Source organism: Mus musculus, chromosome 14 (genome assembly GCF_000001635.26).
Source record: "Mus musculus strain C57BL/6J chromosome 14, GRCm38.p6 C57BL/6J".
Classification (NCBI taxonomy): domain Eukaryota; kingdom Metazoa; phylum Chordata; class Mammalia; order Rodentia; family Muridae; genus Mus; species Mus musculus.
In genome coordinates, this window is record NC_000080.6 from 123,604,215 (window position 1) to 123,624,912 (window position 20,698).

Genomic DNA, 20,698 nt, shown 5'->3' on the forward strand with positions numbered 1-20,698 from the left:
ACATGACTCTTATATTAATTTGGGGTTGTTGGTAGCAATTTTCCTTTGCACTAGGTGATGTTAGACACCCTTGTTCATGTTTAGTCAATATAACAGAGAACAGGAGATTATTATTACGCCGATAAAGAAAGACCAGTGTGTATATCTAATTATCCTAGGTGAGCTCTCTATTTTGATGGAAACTGTTTTTGTGTATTTTTTTCCTTATCACTATTATGCACTAGTAAGTCAATATATCTATTTTGTTTCCAGGAGTTTCCTGGAAACAAGGCAGTGCACCAGGTTTAAAAAGCATGTCCTTCAAAAGCCTTTATACGTTTATTAGAAGTTAATGTTTAATAGTTTAATTTTGGGAGAGGCTGCATAATTATAACACATTTATTGATGAATCTTTTTTACTCATAACTACCTAACAGCAACTCAGAGAGAAAATGTATTCTACTTAGTTGTTATCATTAAATGGTTAAAGTCCAGTTAATCTATGATTGCAAACTTTATCTATTGTCACTTCTTTTTCTTATTTGATTTACACCTTTTGTCAAGAATAAAATGGAATTATTCAGTTTATTTAATCTGTGAGCTGTTTGCAACACTGTGGTTTATTTTTTCCTTCTTCGAGATAACAGACATGGACTTTGAGATTTTCTATCTTCTGAATCTCGGTTTACAAGATTGTCACTCTCTACCTATCCCAGTTGCTATACTCAAAGCCTTCAAAGTCCTCAGCTAGCTACAGTAAAATAAAATGTTGAGGAGTCATTTAGTGAAGGAGGTGTACAACCTCCACAGTGAAACACTAAACATTGGTTAAAGAAATTGAAGGAGATAGCAATAAATGAAAAGATTGCCCATGTTTATGGATGATTCTCTCTTTATGTTTTTTATTACTCATTTTATTTTGAAGATTATATATAATAATAGCTTTTCCTCCTTCCCATTTCTTCCCTCCAAACCCTAAATAGACTCTTTATTTACTAATTGTTACATGCATATATGTGTACTATGTACATATATATTCCTAATATAACCTGCTCCATCTGAGTGATGTCATTTGTTAGCTTCCTGAACTAAGAAATGTTATTTGAACACTTCTACTGCTCTTGGAATTTCGGCTCATCTTGTTTCTCTGTTATTCCTTCATTCACTTATTCACTTTACATTCATCCACACAGCAAATGCTTTGTGTCCACTCTGTGTCATGTACTACAGCATGTGCTTAATTTGTAGCAAGAAACTTAGAGTTTAGAAATCACCTGCTTCCTTTAAACTCATATGTCATGTTGAATCCTACGGTTCTACCTGGGTTTACTTTCATCACCTTCTTTACACTAATTGGCTAAAAGCATCATTATTTCTCATCCTCCAGCCTTTCTCTGCTACTCCAAATCCTTCATCCAGCTGTGCCCACTTTGCTACCCGCTGCCAATCTGTTATTCCTAATTATCTTATTTAACTCAGAAACATTTTCTTAATGTCTGTGTATGATTTGTTATAACTGAAAGATTTACCATTTAAAGAGAACAGTTTAAACAAACACCAGCTTGGTAAATTCATAACACATATTTTATATAAGAATCCCTGAAGAAGGTAGCCATCACTGATTTCATTCTCTTCATTAGGTTGTGCCGTATCTGCTAATGCAGGGTCATATACCACTGCTTTGGGTAACTGATAAACACAAATTCTGCAGTCTTCATGTACACAAGTGAAATTATTTGCCTATCTCATCCAACACACACCACTTAACTGTGTATGGCTGCTGAGTAGTTCTGTAGCTCTGCTACGGTTTGGGCAGAAATCTTAGGAAATAAATGTTAAATAGCATCCCTCTAACAGCTAACTATAAATCCACGTTAATGCGTTTGGGAGAACAGCCATCATTCCTTCCAAAATCTGTTCCTCTCTTCTTGCTCCATAATTATACTGACAAAACAAACACAAACAAAAAGCAAAGCAAAACTCCAACCAGTAGTGGGTGGTATAGATTTAGCATTAGACAAAAATATTTCGTCTTCTCCCCATAATACCTGACTGATATATGTTCCTGATATAACAGGTAACACAGTTGATTTAAAGGTAGGGCAGGTGGGAAGGCAGAAGAGCTGATTAATTGAAAGAAAGGCTCTCCCACTCCCACCCCCAACATACTGGCTCCTTCAGTTTCTGCAGCTCACTACTAACTCTATCCTCCTGAGACATGGGAAAGTAGACTTGCAGAATGGCTCTGAAATATCTGAAATATCAGGTGAACGAAGACTCATGCACCGTGCCAGGACAATTCACTGTCTAGGCCCTTCCTACTTTCAAAAACTTAAACTTCAAGTTAAATTATTAAATGCACCCATGTTTTATTTCATTTTATTTTTGTCAACACAAGCAGTGCTAGTTTGTTATAGGAAAATTAGGGAAATGAATAAAATAAATTAGAGATAAACATTAAAGTTATTAGGAATTCCAATTCTAGAGACCCAATCATTTTTCTAAATGTTGGCTACTCACATGGTGTGTCAGACATTGAGCTTCAGGAAAAGCACTAAGCAGGTATGTTCTTTTTTCCTTGGGACATTATCTTTAGTGATGTCCTTATTCTCCAACAGGATATGAATTTTATCTTTTAGTACTTATTTTCACATACATATTCTATTCATCTAGTCATTTAATATGGATATTTTCAAACAGTTCTACTACATTTTTTTGTTTTTATATTTCGAAAATCTTTCTCTACCAATAGATAAGAATGCATATAAATAAGCAAATAAATCTCACCTTCAAACATTTGTGTTCCTTCTGTGACTTTCTGTCTCCCAAGTTCATTAGTATCAGTCCAAATCAAGGCCTTGCAAGGCAGACAAGCATAACCATGTCTTCCTAGATTCAGTTTCTGATGTCACCCCATATTTTGGGAGTTAATTGAATTTGATGTTACCAATTTGTTGGTTTAGGCATTGCAACTTCAATTCCTATTTCAAGGCTCTACTTCTTGTCTCCCCAAATTTTTCTTAATATGGCCATAGAACCCCAAACACAGAGCCATTAAGAGTGATGTTTGAGTGGTTGGATAGATGGTGGTAATTAAGAGCACTTGCTGTTCTTGCAGAGGACCCAGGTTTCAGGAACTCACACGATAGCTCACAATTGTCTATAACACCAGTTGTAGTGGATCTCACAATGCCCTCTTTGGCCCTTGCAGTTTCTACACACACATAGCACACATACATACATGCAGGAAGACACTCATACAAATAGATGAATATAAAAGATTTATGTCCGAACAAGACTTTCTAATAACCCTTTTCCCACTTTCACATTTAAATCTGCACCATACTTTTACAAACCATAATAAATCTTGAAGACAAATGGGGACACCAGTTCCTGATACTGAAATAGGGACAACCATTATTACTGTAGCATTAGACTGTTCTCCTTGCCAACTTCCTTCTTAGACAGAAGACATTATTTCCACTTAGAGCAAATGCATACAGCACTATGTCTTGTGCTATTATTTAAATTAGGAAAAACATCCTGTTAACTTTTGTCGCATTGTGTGTTATCCAGCATTCATTTGGCCTGTATTATATTTCATTTTCTCTGCCCACTTGACCTTTCTTCTACCCTCAAAGCACAGATGAACCCTTGAGCCTCTGATCCCTTACCTCTTCCTGCTCTGTCAAGTGTCCAATCACTGTGCTCAATGACCAACAGCCTTCTTTCTCTCCTAGACCAGATCATTTGCATGGTCTGCTAAGGCACCAGTGATGGAGTCTAGCATTATTTCTCTGGAGTCCCCTCTTTTCCCTCCAGACATGACATCTTAGCGCTCTTGCAGCTTAGTATACAGCTCACAGCATTTCCTAAAATTCAAATATAGCAATCCCAGTGTCGTCTGTTTAGTGGCTGCCTAATTACTGATTTTATTTTATTTTATTTTTTAAATAGTCAAAACGATTTTAAGGAAAATTTGACATGAAACCTAGTGTTATTCCTCAGTCAGTGTGTTTAACTGTAGGTAAGAAGAACCACAAATGCACACATATTCAAGCAGTGAAACCTAAAACCAAACCACACAGACTTGTACACATACACATGCAGACACAGACAAATGCTATGTGAAACACGAAAGTTTTCATAATAAAATCATAAGCTCATTTGGTTCAATTCTTTCCAGATTATATTTATTCCCATGCAAAAGCAAACTCCTTTCAATTAAAATGTTTACTGGAGGCTCATTATGTACCAAAAACTGTCTTAAGTATATCATACACTAGCTTACTCGGTACTTACAAGAATCATTTTATAAACCAATGAGCTTACTAATAAACTTGACCTCGTCTGTAGATCCAAGACAATGCAGCTCACAGAACTACTAAATTAAAAATTAAGTTTTTATTTTTTTTAACATACAGCAGGATGAAGATTTATTTTTAACAGATCTGGGGTTATAAATTCCTCACCCATTACTGTTTGTGAAATTATGCAGAAATCCTTCATATCCTAATTTTGAATTTGCTATTTGATTTACTTTATAGTTGTTTTTCACTACTGGTCTATTTTAAATGTCTATTAATTTCTTTAAAGAAAGGTCAATTTTCTCATCACTAATCAAACTGTTGTTTTTGGTTTCTGACATCATTACCCGCTTATTTGTACTTTTTATTTACCTTTGTACTATTAAAGTAAATTTGTACTTTTACAGTAAATCCTTGAAATGATCTAGAGTATTTCAAACACATTTTCTCTAAATTTATAAGATGAGGGGGAAACATTTACTCATTCCAGTCTGATGGTCTCACTTCTTAAGGTTTCTTTATTTCCTACAGTTAGCTTTTCTTGTCAGAAAATTTTAACTGGATACACTATGAGTATCCAGACTGGGAAATAGATGCTTATAACATGAGGCACAAGGAATGTGTATCTGTCTGCAATGGTTGTACTCAGACATTAAAATAAAATTCAGTGAAACAAATCTATTAGTCAGATCCCCAAATCCACACCAGATCCTGGGATGAAATTCATGTCCCCAGCTTTTTTTGACAAGCACCTTTACCCCTGACACATTTCTCTTCTCCAACTTTTATTTTTGAATCTTAAGAACTTTCATATGTGTTAAGAATGGTGCTGTTTCCCTGCGTGGGCCGGGGACAGCCGGCCACCTTCCGGACCAGAGGACAGGTGCCCACCCGGCTGGGGAGGCGGCCTAAGCCACAGCAGCAGCGGTCGCCATCTTGGTCCGGGACCCGCCGAACTTAGGAAATTAGTCTGAACAGGTGAGAGGGTGCGCCAGAGAACCTGACAGCTTCTGGAACAGGCAGAAGCACAGAGGCGCTGAGGCAGCACCCTGTGTGGGCCGGGGACAGCCGGCCACCTTCCGGACCAGAGGACAGGTGCCCGCCCGGCTGGGGAGGCGACCTAAGCCACAGCAGCAGCGGTCGCCATCTTGATCCCGGGACTCCAAGGAACTTAGGAATTTAGTCTGCTTAGGTGAGAGTCTGTACCACCTGGGAACTGCCAAAGCAACACAGTGTCTGAGAAAGGTCCTGTTTTGGGCCTTCTTCTTCGGCCAGGAGGAGGTCCAAATACAAGATATCTGTGCACCTTCCCTGTAAGAGAGCTTGCCAGCAGAGAGTGCTCTGAGCACTGAAACTCAGAGGAGAGAATCTGTCTCCCAGGTCTGCTGATAGACGGTAACAGAATCACCAGAAGAACAATCTCTAAACAGAGTCAACTATAACTACTAACTCCAGAGATTACCAGATGGCGAAAGGTAAACGGAGGAATCTTACTAACAGGAACCAAGACCACTCACCATCACCAGAACCCAGCACACCCACTTCGCCCAGTCCAGGGAACCCCAACACACCTGAGAACCTAGACCTAGATTTAAAAGCATATCTCATGATGATGGTAGAGGACATCAAGAAGGACTTTAATAAATCACTTAAAGAAATACAGGAGAACACTGCTAAAGAGTTACAAGTCCTTAAAGAAAAACAGGAAAACACAATCAAACAGGTAGAAGTCCTTACAGAAAAAGAGGAAAAAACATACAAACAGGTGATGGAAATGAACAAAACCATACTAGACCTAAAAAGGGAAGTAGACACAATAAAGAAAACTCAAAGCGAGGCAACTCTAGAGATAGAAACCCTAGGAAAGAAATCTGGAACCATAGATTTGAGCATCAGCAACAGAATACAAGAGATGGAAGAGAGAATCTCAGGTGCAGAAGATTCCATAGAGAACATCGGCACAACAATCAAAGAAAATGGAAAATGCAAAAAGATCCTAACTCAAAATATCCAGGAAATCCAGGACACAATAAGAAGACCAAACGTACGGATAATAGGAGTGGATGAGAATGAAGATTTTCAACTCAAAGGTCCAGCAAACATCTTCAACAAAATTATTGAAGAAAACTTCCCAAATCTAAAGAATGAGATGCATATGAACATACAAGAAGCCTACAGAACTCCAAATAGACTGGACCAGAAAAGAAATTCCTCCCGACACATAATAATCAGAACATCAAATGCACTAAATAAAGATAGAATACTAAAAGCAGTAAGGGAAAAAGGTCAAGTAACATATAAAGGCAAGCCTATCAGAATTACACCAGATTTTTCACCAGAGACTATGAAAGCCAGAAGAGCCTGGACAGATGTTATACAGACACTAAGAGAACACAAACTGCAGCCCAGGCTACTATACCCAGCCAAACTCTCAATTATCATAGAGGGAGAAACCAAAGTATTCCACGACAAAACCAAATTCACGCATTATCTCTCCACGAATCCAGCCCTTCAAAGGATAATAACAGAAAAAAACCAATACAAGAACGGGAACAACGCCCTAGAAAAAATAAGAAGGTAATCCCTCAACAAACCTAAAAGAAGACAGCCACAAGAACAGAATGCCACCTTTAACAACTAAAATAACAGGAAGCAACAATTACTTTTCCTTAATATCTCTTAACATCAATGGTCTCAACTCGCCAATAAAAAGACATAGACTAACAAACTGGCTACACAAACAAGACCCAACATTTTGCTGCTTACAGGAAACTCATCTCAGAGAAAAAGATAGACACTACCTCAGAATGAAAGGCTGGAAAACAATTTTCCAAGCAAATGGTATGAAGAAACAAGCAGGAGTAGCCATCCTAATATCTGATAAGATTGACTTCCAACCCAAAGTCATCAAAAAAGACAAGGAGGGACACTTCATTCTCATCAAAGGTAAAATCCTCCAAGAGGAACTCTCAATTCTGAATATCTATGCTCCAAATACAAGAGCAGCCACATTCACTAAAGAAACTTTAGTAAAGCTCAAAGCACACATTGCACCTCACACAATAATAGTGGGAGACTTCAACACACCACTTTCACCAATGGACAGATCATGGAAACAGAAACTAAACAGGGACACACTGAAACTAACAGAAGTGATGAAACAAATGGATCTGACAGATATCTACAGAACATTTTTCCCTAAAACAAAAGGATATACCTTCTTCTCAGCACCTCATGGTACCTTCTCCAAAATTGACCACATAATAGGTCACAAATCAGGCCTCAACAGATTCAAAAATATTGAAATTGTCCCATGTATCCTATCAGATCACCATGCACTAAGGCTGATCTTCAATAACAAAATAAATAACAGAAAGCCAACATTCACATGGAAACTGAACAACACTCTTCTCAATGATACCTTGGTCAAGGAAGGAATAAAGAAAGAAATTAAAGACTTTTTAGAGTTTAATGAAAATGAAGCCACAACGTACCCAAACCTTTGGGACACAATGAAAGCATTTCTAAGAGGGAAACTCATAGCTATGAGTGCCTTCAAGAAAAAACGGGAGAGAGCACATACTAGCAGCTTGACAACACATCTAAAAGCTCTAGAAAAAAAGGAAGCAAATTCACCCAAGAGGAGTAGACGGCAGGAAATAATCAAACTCAGGGGTGAAATCAACCAAGTGGAAACAAGAAGAACTATTCAAAGAATTAACCAAACGAGGAGTTGGTTCTTTGAGAAAATCAACAAGATAGATAAACCCTTAGCTAGACTCACTAAAGGGCACAGGGACAAAATCCTAATTAACAAAATCAGAAATGAAAAGGGAGACATAACAACAGATCCTGAAGAAATCCAAAACACCATCAGATCCTTCTACAAAAGGCTATACTCAACAAAACTGGAAAACCTGGACGAAATGGACAAATTTCTGGACAGATACCAGGTACCAAAGTTGAATCAGGATCAAGTTGACCTTCTAAACAGTCCCATATCCCCTAAAGAAATAGAAGCAGTTATTAATAGTCTCCCAGCCAAAAAAAGCCCAGGACCAGACGGGTTTAGTGCAGAGTTCTATCAGACCTTCAAAGAAGATCTAACTCCAATTCTGCACAAACTTTTTCACAAGATAGAAGTAGAAGGTATTCTACCCAACTCATTTTATGAAGCCACTATTACTCTGATACCTAAACCACAGAAAGATCCAACAAAGATAGAGAACTTCAGACCAATTTCTCTTATGAACATCGATGCAAAAATCCTTAATAAAATTCTCGCTAACCGAATCCAAGAACACATTAAAGCAATCATCCATCCTGACCAAGTAGGTTTTATTCCAGGGATGCAGGGATGGTTTAATATACGAAAATCCATCAATGTAATCCATTATATAAACAAACTCAAAGACAAAAACCACATGATCATCTCGTTAGATGCAGAAAAAGCATTTGACAAGATCCAACACCCATTCATGATAAAAGTTCTGGAAAGATCAGGAATTCAAGGCCAATACCTAAACATGATAAAAGCAATCTACAGCAAACCAGTAGCCAACATCAAAGTAAATGGAGAGAAGCTGGAAGCAATCCCACTAAAATCAGGGACTAGACAAGGCTGCCCACTTTCTCCCTACCTTTTCAACATAGTACTTGAAGTATTAGCCAGAGCAATTCGACAACAAAAGGAGATCAAGGGGATACAAATTGGAAAAGAGGAAGTCAAAATATCACTTTTTGCAGATGATATGATAGTATATATAAGTGACCCTAAAAATTCCAACAGAGAACTCCTAAACCTGATAAACAGCTTCGGTGAAGTAGCTGGATATAAAATTAACTCAAACAAGTCAATGGCCTTTCTCTACACAAAGAATAAACAGGCTGAGAAAGAAATTAGGGAAACAACACCCTTCTCAATAGCCACAAATAATATAAAATATCTCGGCGTGACTCTAACGAAGGAAGTGAAAGATCTGTATGATAAAAACTTCAAGTCCCTGAAGAAAGAAATTAAAGAAGATCTCAGAAGATGGAAAGATCTCCCATGCTCATGGATTGGCAGGACCAACATTGTAAAAATGGCTATCTTGCCAAAAGCAATCTACAGATTCAATGCAATCCCCATTAAAATTCCAACTCAATTCTTCAACGAATTAGAAGGAGCAATTTGCAAATTCATCTGGAATAACAAAAAACCGAGGATAGCAAAAACTCTTCTCAAGGATAAAAGAACCTCTGGTGGAATCACCATGCCTGACCTAAAGCTTTACTACAGAGCAATTGTGATAAAAACTGCATGGTACTGGTATAGAGACAGACAAGTGGACCAATGGAATAGAATTGAAGACCCAGAAATGAACCCACACACCTATGGTCACTTGATCTTCGACAAGGGAGCCAAAACCATCCAGTGGAAGAAAGACAGCATTTTCAACAATTGGTGCTGGCACAACTGGTTGTTATCATGTAGAAGAATGCGAATCGATCCATACTTATCTCCTTGTACTAAGGTCAAATCTAAGTGGATCAAGGAACTTCACATAAAACCAGAGACACTGAAACTTATAGAGGAGAAAGTGGGGAAAAGCCTTGAAGATATGGGCACAGGGGAAAAATTCCTGAACAGAACAGCAATGGCTTGTGCTGTAAGATCGAGAATTGACAAATGGGACCTAATGAAACTCCAAAGTTTCTGCAAGGCAAAAGACACTGTCTATAAGACAAAAAGACCACCAACAGACTGGGAAAGGATCTTTACCTATCCTAAATCAGATAGGGGGCTAATATCCAACATATATAAAGAACTCAAGAAGGTGGACCTCAGAAAATCAAATAACCCCCTTAAAAAATGGGGCTCAGAACTGAACAAAGAATTCTCACCTGAGGAATACCGAATGGCAGAGAAGCACCTGAAAAAATGTTCAACATCCTTAATCATCAGGGAAATGCAAATCAAAACAACCCTGAGATTCCACCTCACACCAGTGAGAATGGCTAAGATCAAAAATTCAGGTGACAGCAGATGCTGGCGAGGATGTGGAGAAAGAGGAACACTCCTCCATTGTTGGTGGAATTGCAGGCTTGTACAACCACTCTGGAAATCAGTCTGGCGGTTCCTCAGAAAATTGGACATAGTACTACCGGAGGATCCAGCAATACCTCTCCTGGGCATATATCCAGAAGAAGCCCCAACTGGTAAGAAGGACACATGCTCCACTATGTTCATAGCAGCCTTATTTATAATAGCCAGAAACTGGAAAGAACCCAGATGCCCCTCAACAGAGGAATGGATACAGAAAATGTGGTACATCTACACAATGGAGTACTACTCAGCTATTAAAAAGAATGAATTTATGAAATTCCTAGCCAAATGGATGGACCTGGAGAGCATCATCCTGAGTGAGGTAACACAATCACAAAGGAACTCACACAATATGTACTCACTGATAAGTGGATACTAGCCCAAAACCTAGGATACCCACGATATAAGATACAATTTTCTAAACACATGAAACTCAGGAAAAATGAAGACTGAAGTGTGGACACTATTCCCCTCCTTAGAAGTGGGAACAAAACACCCATGGAAGGAGTTACAGAAACAAAGTTTGGAGCTGAGATGAAAGGATGGACCATGTAGAGACTGCCATATCCAGGGATCCACCCCATAATCAGCATCCAAACGCTGACACCATTGCATATACTAGCAAGATTTTATCGAAAGGACCCAGATGTAGCTGTCTCTTGTGAGACTATGCCGGGGCCTAGCAAACACAGAAGTGGATGCTCACAGTCAGCTAATGGATGGATCACAGGGCTCCCAATGGAGGAGCTAGAGAAAGTACCCAAGGAGCTAAAGGGATCTTCAACCCTATAGGTGGAACAACATTATGAACTAACCAGTACCCCTGAGCTCTTGACTCTAGCTGCATATGTATCAAAAGATGGCCTAGTCGGCCATCACTGGAAAGAGAGGCCCATTGGACACGCAGACTTTGTGTGCCCCGGTACAGGGGAACACCAGGGCCAAAGGGGGGGAGTGGGTGGGTAGGGGAGTGGGGGTGGGTGGGTAAGGGGGACTTTTGGTATAGCATTGGAAATGTAAATGAGCTAAATACCTAATAAAAAATGGAAAAAAAAAAAAAAAGAATGGTGCTGTTTAAATTTATGCTCACCTACTGTTAAATCTGTGCTTTTTAAAATTTTAAACTGAGGTCTGGAGAGATGGCTCAGCAGTTAAGAACATCGGCTGCTCTTCCAGAGGATCTGGTTTCAATTCTTAGCATCCACATGGTAACTTGCAACCACCTGTAACTCTAGTTCCAAGTGTCTAACACACTCATACACACAGAAAATAAATACATCTTTAGACCATTTCATTTGGTAAGATTTTTTTTCCCCATGAATTGGGTGCAGGTCTTTGCATAGATCATTTCAGCTCCTAATCATGTCTGAATGAAATCATGTCTGAATGAACCGGGTATGTCTAGTTCCTACCATAAAAATAGGGCTTAGAGAGGGCACACCAATAGAGTTAGTGTGTTCTAAGCTGGCAGAGACCCAGGTCTTGTGAGTCTGCCCCTTATACTTTGCTTTTATTAGAACTTTTGGAGGCTTTATGAATACAATAATTTTCTGTCTTTCTGAGAGAACAAGCTAAGTCTCTCTGAGTCCTGCCCTTCCCAGATTTAAGAAAAGAAATTGAGTAAGGGAATGCCTGCCTGTAGGCCTGAAATGGCAGGTTCTTCGGGTCTATCTGAAAGCTTCCTTCAGGCCTCTGGAGATCCTTTGTTCAGAATTCTGTTGAGCTGGTCTTACCTTTTCTTCTAGGAGGGTGAGTGGTTTTCTCTGACCCACAGCCTAGGCCACATCACAGAGGGCATGAGAGCACCATGTTAGTAGAACTAAGATGTGTTGGAAATGTTGATTCCTGGGGTTGCAGCAGAGTAGCTGGCCTTTCTCTCTCCTGCCATTACAGGGTCCTTTTGTAAAGCCCTTTATTTTTTTCACCTCAGAGCTGAGAACACTGGTGAGACATTGCTTTGTGTCAGGTAGTGTTCCTAGTTCCTGCTTTCTCTCTGAAGAAGTTCTTATCCTCAGTGTATTCATCAACATCCACAGGCAAACAAATTTGTAGTTTAGTATTTGAAAGTATTTGCCTTAGTTTTGATTGTAGGCTCTTTTTTCTCTCCCCTCTTTTCCTGTCTCCTCCTTTATTCTTCTCTCTCTCTCTCTCTCTCTCTCTCTCTCTCTCTCTCTCTCTCCCTCCCTCCCTCCCTCCCCTCTCTTCCCCCGCCCCTCCCCCTCCCTCTCCCCCTCCTCCTTCATCTCCCTTTATCCTTCTCTCCCTCTCCCAAATGCAGTTTTTCTCTTGGGTTCTTTTGTGACCCGACCTTCACTAACTCAGATGTTGTTCTGCTAAAACAGACTGCTGCAGGCTTTACTGTTTCCAACAGGACGCCAGGCCACCCAAGGTGAGTGACCACACAGACACAGACAAACACATCCAAGTTCCATCTTCAAAGACAGACACTTCCTTTGTCCTTTTCCAAAAGACTACTTAATAGAAACAGAAAATGTATCCTTTATTTTTTATGCTGAATCCCTAAAGTACAAGTAACAACAGCATACTATTTTTCTCTGGTTCTCTCTAAAATGAGGCTAAAAGCAATGTAATTACTTTACAAAAGATTTGAGGATTTTTTTGTTGTTTAAATTATGAAAATTAAACTTAATTCAATATTTAACATTATTGAGTATAGTAAAAGAATTCAGAATAAACTATCATATCTGAGCCCCGTTTTGTCTTATACTCTTATATGTTCAAGCTAGCATAGTATGGCAGAGTGAAACAAGTCTGTATTTGTGTTATATATGACATTGCAGTTAAAACAAATTAAGCAAACAAGCAACAGCAACAACAACAATAACAACAAAGAATTTATTAACTGGGCCTGTTGGTGCAGGCTTAGTATCCTAGTTGCTAGGGAGTCTGACCCAGGAAAACCACAAATTCAAGTCATTAGGGCTATGTGGTCAGTTGAAGGCAAGCATTGGCAACTCAGTGAGATTCATTCCTCAAAGAGTAAGTACAAGGCTGAAGGTAGTTCAGTGGTAGAGCACCTATCCAATAGAGTCAAGGCACTAGTTTCACTCTTCAATAGTCAATATTGGGTGCGTGTACAAAATTATTTTATATTTTAAGAATATTAATATAAGCTATTTCCTCTGGACAAAGCTTTGGGTAATTAAAGCTATTCATCATAGAAATAACATTATAAAGCAGATAAAATCATAATGTCATAAAGCAGATATCTAGGATTTATTCATTTTGCAAAAATGAACTTTATGCCCAGCAGTTAGAAACCCCCATTTCTTCCTCCTCTATGCAATGGAATCCAACATCTTACTTTCTGCTTCTATATCTGATGACTTTAGATTCCCTATTGACCACAAAGTGAGGAATCTGGAAGTCATGGAGATTAACTATCCTCTCTCAGCCTTTATTCATAAAATTCAGTCAACCTGCCAAACTAGTCTTCGTCTTCTCCGATAGTACAGACATTTCTAACTCTTTGACATCCTGAATAAAACATAGGTGTATTAGATTTTTAAGGAAAGAATGTCAACTCAGTGAGATTCATTCCTCAAAGAGTAAGTACAAGGCTGAAGGTAGTTCAGTGGTAGAGCACCTGTCCAATAGAGTCAAGGCACTAGTTTGGGTGTGTGTACAAAATTATTTTATATAAGTTAAAAATCACCATGGGATCTTATGATTAGTCTCTGAAGCCTTTCTTATCCTTCAAGGAGAGAAGTGACTCCTGAGAGATGTCCTTTAACATCCACAGGAATACCGTGTCAGTATGTGCCTGTGTGTGGGCTCTTCAGCAAAAACTCTTACAATGTACTTCTGGAATGAAACCAGAAGCAATGACAATAGATCACACTATTGTTCTGAGGGTTGTCAGAACATGTCAGACTAAAAATTCAAGGGGAAGTCACAGCACATAGAACAATCAAGTTGGTGATGGCCAGGATTATCCCTCCTGATGGCTAGCTTTAATACTGATAGGATATTGCTATCTATGCAGCCTGATAAGAAAAAGGCTCAGAGACTGCTGTGGAAGAGAGAGGGCAAAGATTGCTAGAGCTGGATGTTGAGAATGATCAGAGTGAAACTTTTCTGGGGGTGTGACAGTGCTAACTGCTGTGCTCTTGAACTCCCAGAACCCTGGTTGGCTGCACAAGATCAAAACAGTCAATCTTCTAGTTTGTTTTGGGAAAAGGTTCACAAGCCTCTTTTCCAACCAGGGAGCTATGGATAGCTGATGGTTATAAGAAAGAGAGTCAGTTTTCTTTAGGGGTGTGACCCTTGACTCTACTTTGGTGTATGGCTCTTCATAGGGAATATCTGGGCAACACACATTTGACTGACTTTTTAAAGACAGGAAGTTAGAGGGGGAAATGACAGGGGGTCTAGTCATTGTTAGTCATTGTTAGGAGAATAATGGGAGTGAATATACTCAAAATATATTCATGAAATTTTCAAAGAATAAAATTATTTTACATGGAAGAAATATTTTAACTGGGAAATTGTATTACAGATCACTAGGGGAAGTTATTTTTCTCCATTAAATATCTCTGTCTGTCTGTCTGTCTGTCTATCTATCTATCTATCTATCTATCTATCTATCTATCTATCATCTATTTATATTGAACTGAGGAAAATGAAAATGATAATTCAAGGAAAGTTCTTCCCAAATCAGCAAGTTTTATTATTCTTTAGTCTTATACATCTTAGTAGCTGTACTTTAGCCCATGAAAAGAATGATTAAAAACATTTCCATGTTTCATGCTCAGAAGGTTCCTATCTGCTTCCGTTTCATATTGTTTAGTTTTCAAACGTCAATAAAGTTTTATAAGTCTCCTGGCTATAAAACATGAAAGACTTATCTTGCTAATATAAATGTGTATCTTAGGTGTGAAATACTTCTATAATTTATACTTTTAGAAGGCATTTGTTTTCTAGGGAGATAAAGAAAGAGCATGTCATTGGTTGGGTAGGAAGGTGGGGAGTATCTGGAAAAAGTTGGGGGAGTGGAACCATGATCAGAATATACTGCAGTACATTTAATTAGAAAGTATTAAGTAATTATTTTATTAAAATATTTCTTCTACTCCAGAAATCATATGTGGGTTTCATAATAATAGCAGTTAAAAAGAAAACAAATAAAATAATTTAGCTTGTACTTTGAAAATTAGTTTTCTGTAGTCATGACAAAATAATAATAAAATTGTTCAGAATTCTATAATCTCAGAAATACAACTTGTGTTCCACCCATTTTTCCATTTTAATCTTTTTTTTTTACCAAATCTATTAGCATTTTGTTCCTACTGGTAAAACTGTCATCCTCCTCTATTCCCATTACCACCAATAGATAGGTCATCTAGTTTCTCCAATACCAGCCTTATTTCCAGCATTCTAACACTTGCTAATGATAAGTATAGATTATTATTACACATATGACAGAGGATTAGTATTTAGAACATACAAAGAATTCAAGAGTAAAAACATAAACAGCAAAAACTCAAACACTGCATCAATAAATACATTAATGAAATACAGAGATAGTTCTCAAATTATCAAATACATATTGTCAATATTTACTTACTCTACATCCTTAGCTATCAAAAAATGAAAATTAAAACCACACTGTGATTCCATCTAATAACAGGCAATAGTGATAATTCAGAAATAAAACAATAAATGCTAGCAAGGATAGGAGAGGGAGCAACCACTTTCATTTTCAACTGTGGGAATGAAAAATTATCAAGTGATTGTGAAACAGCATGGAGACTCTTTAGCAGGATAAAACTAGAATTACCCACAGCCAAATTATGGAATTCCTGTGTCTATAACCAAAGACTCTACATGAGCATACTATAGTGACAACTGTACATTTATTGCAGCACTTAACACAGTAGCCAAGCCATGGAATCAGCTTAGATGTCTGTTAAGAGACCAATGGCTAAAAAAATGTGTTGTGTACACAATGGGATTTTTATTCTACCATAAAGATAAATAAAACATACATGCTGGATAATAAATTACAACTGTTCCTCATATTTTAATAGGGTTATTTGGTTCTCTGGAGTCGAACTTTTGAGTTCCTTGAATATATTGGATATTAGCCCTCTATCAGATGTAGGATTGGTAAAGATCTTTGCCCAACCTTTGGTTGCCATTTTTGTTCTATTGGCAGTGTCCCTTGCCTTACAGAAGCTTTGCAATTTTATGAGGTCCCATTTGTCAATTCTTGATCTTAGAGCATAAGCCATTGGTGTTCTGTTCAGGAAATTTTCCCCTGTGCCTGTGTTTTTGAGGCCTTTCCCCACTTTCTTTTCTATTACATTCAGGGTATCTGCTTTTATGGTGGAGGCCCTTGATCCACTTGAACTTGAGCTTTGTACAAGGAGATGATAATAGATCAATTTGCATTCTTCTACATGCTGACCACCAGTAGAACAAACACCATTTGTTGAAAATGCTGTCTTTTTTCCACTGGATGGTTTTAGCTCCTTTGTCAAATATCAAGTGACCATAGGTATATGGGTTCATTTCTGGGTTATCTACCTGCCTGTCACTGTACCAATACCATGCAGTAATAAAGAAATGTTCACCATCCTTAGTCATCAGGGAAATGCAAATCAAAATGACCTTGAGATTCCACCTCACACCAGTCAGAATGGGTCCCTGATGGAGGAGTTGGAGAAGGAACTGAAGGAGCTGAGCGGGTTTGCAGCCCCATGGAGGGAGCAACAGTGTCAACTGGCCAGACCCCCAGAGCTCCTGGGGACTGGACCACCAACCAAAGAATACACATGGGGGGACCCATGGTGCTGGTCACATATGTGGCAGAGGATGGCCTTGTTGGACATCAGTGGGAGGAGAGACCCTTGGGCCTGAGGGTGTTCAATGCCCCAGTATAGGAGAATACCAGGGAGGGAAGATGGGAGTGGGTGGGTGGGGGAGCACCCTCATAGAGGTGGGGGTGGGATGGGCTAGGGGAGTTCCAAAGGGGAGTCCTGGGAAGGAGAAAACATTTGAAATGTAAATAATGAAAATATCCAATAAAAAAATTACAACTGGAGATCATCATATTAAGCCAACTAAGCCAGTCTCACAGATCAATACTTCTCTCACTTGTAGACTGCAGATTGTTTGTAGATACATAAAATCATATATATGTATATATACATATGTCTATATAATATATTCATATGCATGTATATAGCATGAAAGCAAAAGTCAAAGAGAAGGAAGGAGGCCAGTTTGTGGGAAAGGAGGGGTAGAAAAAGCTGTGAGGTGAGTATAGTCAGAGAATATATTAGAAAATGTCCCTAAAGGAGCTAGAGAAAGTATCCAAGGAGCTAAAGAGATCTGCAACCCTATTGGAGGAACAACATTATGGACTCTAGCTGCATATGTATCAAAAGATGACCTAGTCGGCCATCACTGGAAAGAGAGGCCCATTGGTCAGGCAAACGTTATATGCCCCAGTACAGGGGAATGTCAGGGCCAAAAACTGGGAATGGGTGGGTAGGGGAGTGGGGGGGGGGGGACTTTTGGGATAGCATTGGAAATGTAATTGAAGAAAATACGTAAGAAAAAAAAGAAAATGTTCCTAAGAAACTCATCACTACTCACAATAAAAATATGCCACAGAAGTATTAATATACACTAAGGACTCAAAATTATGTAACCCTTATTATCTGCCTAATACACAGCTTTTGTACTTTACAATTAACTCACCCAATTAATTTCCAACTTTTACATTTTCCCTTCCTTTGTAGTTCTCATTTTTCCATTTTCTTTGCTTCTTCACCTGGAGTTTTCATTCCTAATGTCCTTTTAGCTCTCAGAGCTGAGAGAAGCCACAAAATTTCCAAGCCACATTTTCTCCCACACATATTACTTTTAGCTATCAACAATACTTTAAAATATCCATTCTACAATGCTCAGATTATGTTTATAAGGAATCTGCACTCAGAACCTTATTGAAGATAGCAAATATAAGTGCCTCAAAGTCTTTTTTCTCTTTATTTAACTGATTTTCTGATATTCATGTACTTCAATCTCACTGTTTTCAAGCCTTGCGTGCATCTTCTTTTATTTGAGCCTATATAGTAATTGTTCTGTAATATTTTTTTCAGAATTACCCATTTTTAGAATATTATTTTACTGTTTATTGACAACTTGGGATTGAGAGTATCAAGTCAGTCTGAAATTTGCACACATATAATTTAAAAAGAAATCAAACACTTGGTCAGAATGCTGATGAGTTATTTTCCTTCTCATTTTCAAATTCAGTCTTCACCAGGCTATATGTAGACGTTGGCTCTGCTCTATTTATTTTTCCTGGCATATGACTGCCTATTTTGATCCGTGTATTTGGATACTTTTTATCTAAAAGTGGAAAATGATCTTATTTCACTCTGAAACATGGCTGTGTTCCATTTGTGCTGTTTTCTTGGTCATGAAGAGCATGTGTGTATGTCTTTGTTGGCCATCTTCCAGACATGCCATCCTCTCTGCAGACAAAGTGCTCCTTTCATCTCTTTCCTTTGTATAATTGGATATAATTTTCCCTCTTGATCCCCCGACAAATGACTCCTTTGGCTACAGGGTTCTGGTCTTTTGTATTTCTAATCTTCTTTAGCTATGTCCCTGGAGCTCTGCACCTGCTCCTCCTCTGGACTAACTGGTTCAGTCCCTGACAGATGAGCATATTCCTTTGGGTCTAGCTCTTCTTGCCCTGGGACCTGCTGGGGAAAATGCTTCAGAAGTGAAGCATTTGACTCACTAACATCCAGTGTCCAGGGTTAATCATCACCATCCTAACATTAGGAGGTTGTTCTAGAATTTCTCTTTCTTATGTTTGTATGACTCTCCTAGAGAGAGCTGTAAACTGTAACATCTCTATGGACTCAACCCAAAGGCTTTGTTTCTAAGATCCAGTCTATGTTCCTTTTCTTCCTCAACTTGTGGGTGCACAGTTTTAAATAAAATTCCTTTGTTCACTTATTTGAAGTTTATGTTAAAAAAAGGAAAAAGCAAAACACTAGGCTGAGCAACACCCCTATTTTGCCCAAAAATTCTTGCATTTATTTACTTTTTTTCAGCTTTCGATTTTTATAGTTTTCAACCTCAGTTTCAATATAAAGGTTTAATTTTGTTACTTTGTTTTCAGGAGAATTTCTTACAAATCTAAATAGCTCAAAGGTCATAAGGTCAGGTTATTATTTATTTCCAGAGGGAATGTCACTCACACGTTTTTAAAATGTCAGGTTTATATGTAAAGCATGGAATATAGTACCTATATTTAAAATTATATTTTATGGGGTTGAAGTGATAACTCAGCTGCTAAGAATACTAAATAATTTTTCAGAAAAAAGAAACACTTAAGATAGCATTCGATTAATGTATCATTATGTTCTATGAAAAAGAAGAAGCAACAAGTAGCCAATGACAGCTGTAACAGTCTATCAGGTGAGGCTATGCTTGTTAAGGATAGTGCTATAAAGTCTTACAAAGTTTTAAAGTAAGCAAACTATATAGAAGCACTTCAAATGTTTATAAAAATAGTATGTAAAATCAATGGCATAAAGACTGATCAACATTATGACCACAGCTATGCAAAGTTCTGAATTTAACAAGGCTACTAAGGCTACTAAAAATGTAAATGTTGTACTCATTTGTATTAGGTTGTTTAAAAAAAAACTATATGGATATCTCTTTTTTCCTGTGTTTTGCCTCTATTTCCTTTATTATTTAAAATAAAAACCCTATTTAGTTTCACCAACATGACTGCCTAAACATATGTTGAACAAGGACAACAGCAATGGATATGCTATTGTAGACAGTACACCAAGAACCACTCAGGAATGCTGAAAGGAGGTTAAATGGTCTTGCACAGGAAAGAGCACACCAAGTGGCAATCCAATACCAAATGGTCAGACTACACACATACACACAAGTAACATTATATAGACTGAGTAGGTTATAATTAGTTATACATATGAATATGCATATGTAAACATGTACAATAATGAAATGACAGGCCATGAATTTGAAAGATAGCAAGGAGGAGTATATGGGAGGAATTGGGAGGAGGAAAGGGAAGAGAGAAATGATGTAATTATAATGTCAAAAATATATAAGAAATATTTAGAAGAAAAAAATATTCAAAATATTACATTGTCTGTACAGGAAAAGTTTGAAGGCACAAAACTTCTTGGGAAAGTCCTTGACATGGATGAGACTCATATGACTGGATAGGTATTCAAGTTCTAAAGCAGATACCATTGGGAGGAGGGATAATTTACAGACTTTGGAAGCAGAAGAGCAT

General features: G+C 38.0%; 1 protein-coding gene across 3 annotated transcripts in view; it reads right to left on the reverse strand.

Moving 5' to 3' along the window:
* The window catches only part of Nalcn (sodium leak channel, non-selective), a 351,653-nt gene that overhangs the window by 328,537 nt on the left and 2,418 nt on the right, over window positions 1–20,698 (reverse strand). The window lies entirely within an intron of this gene.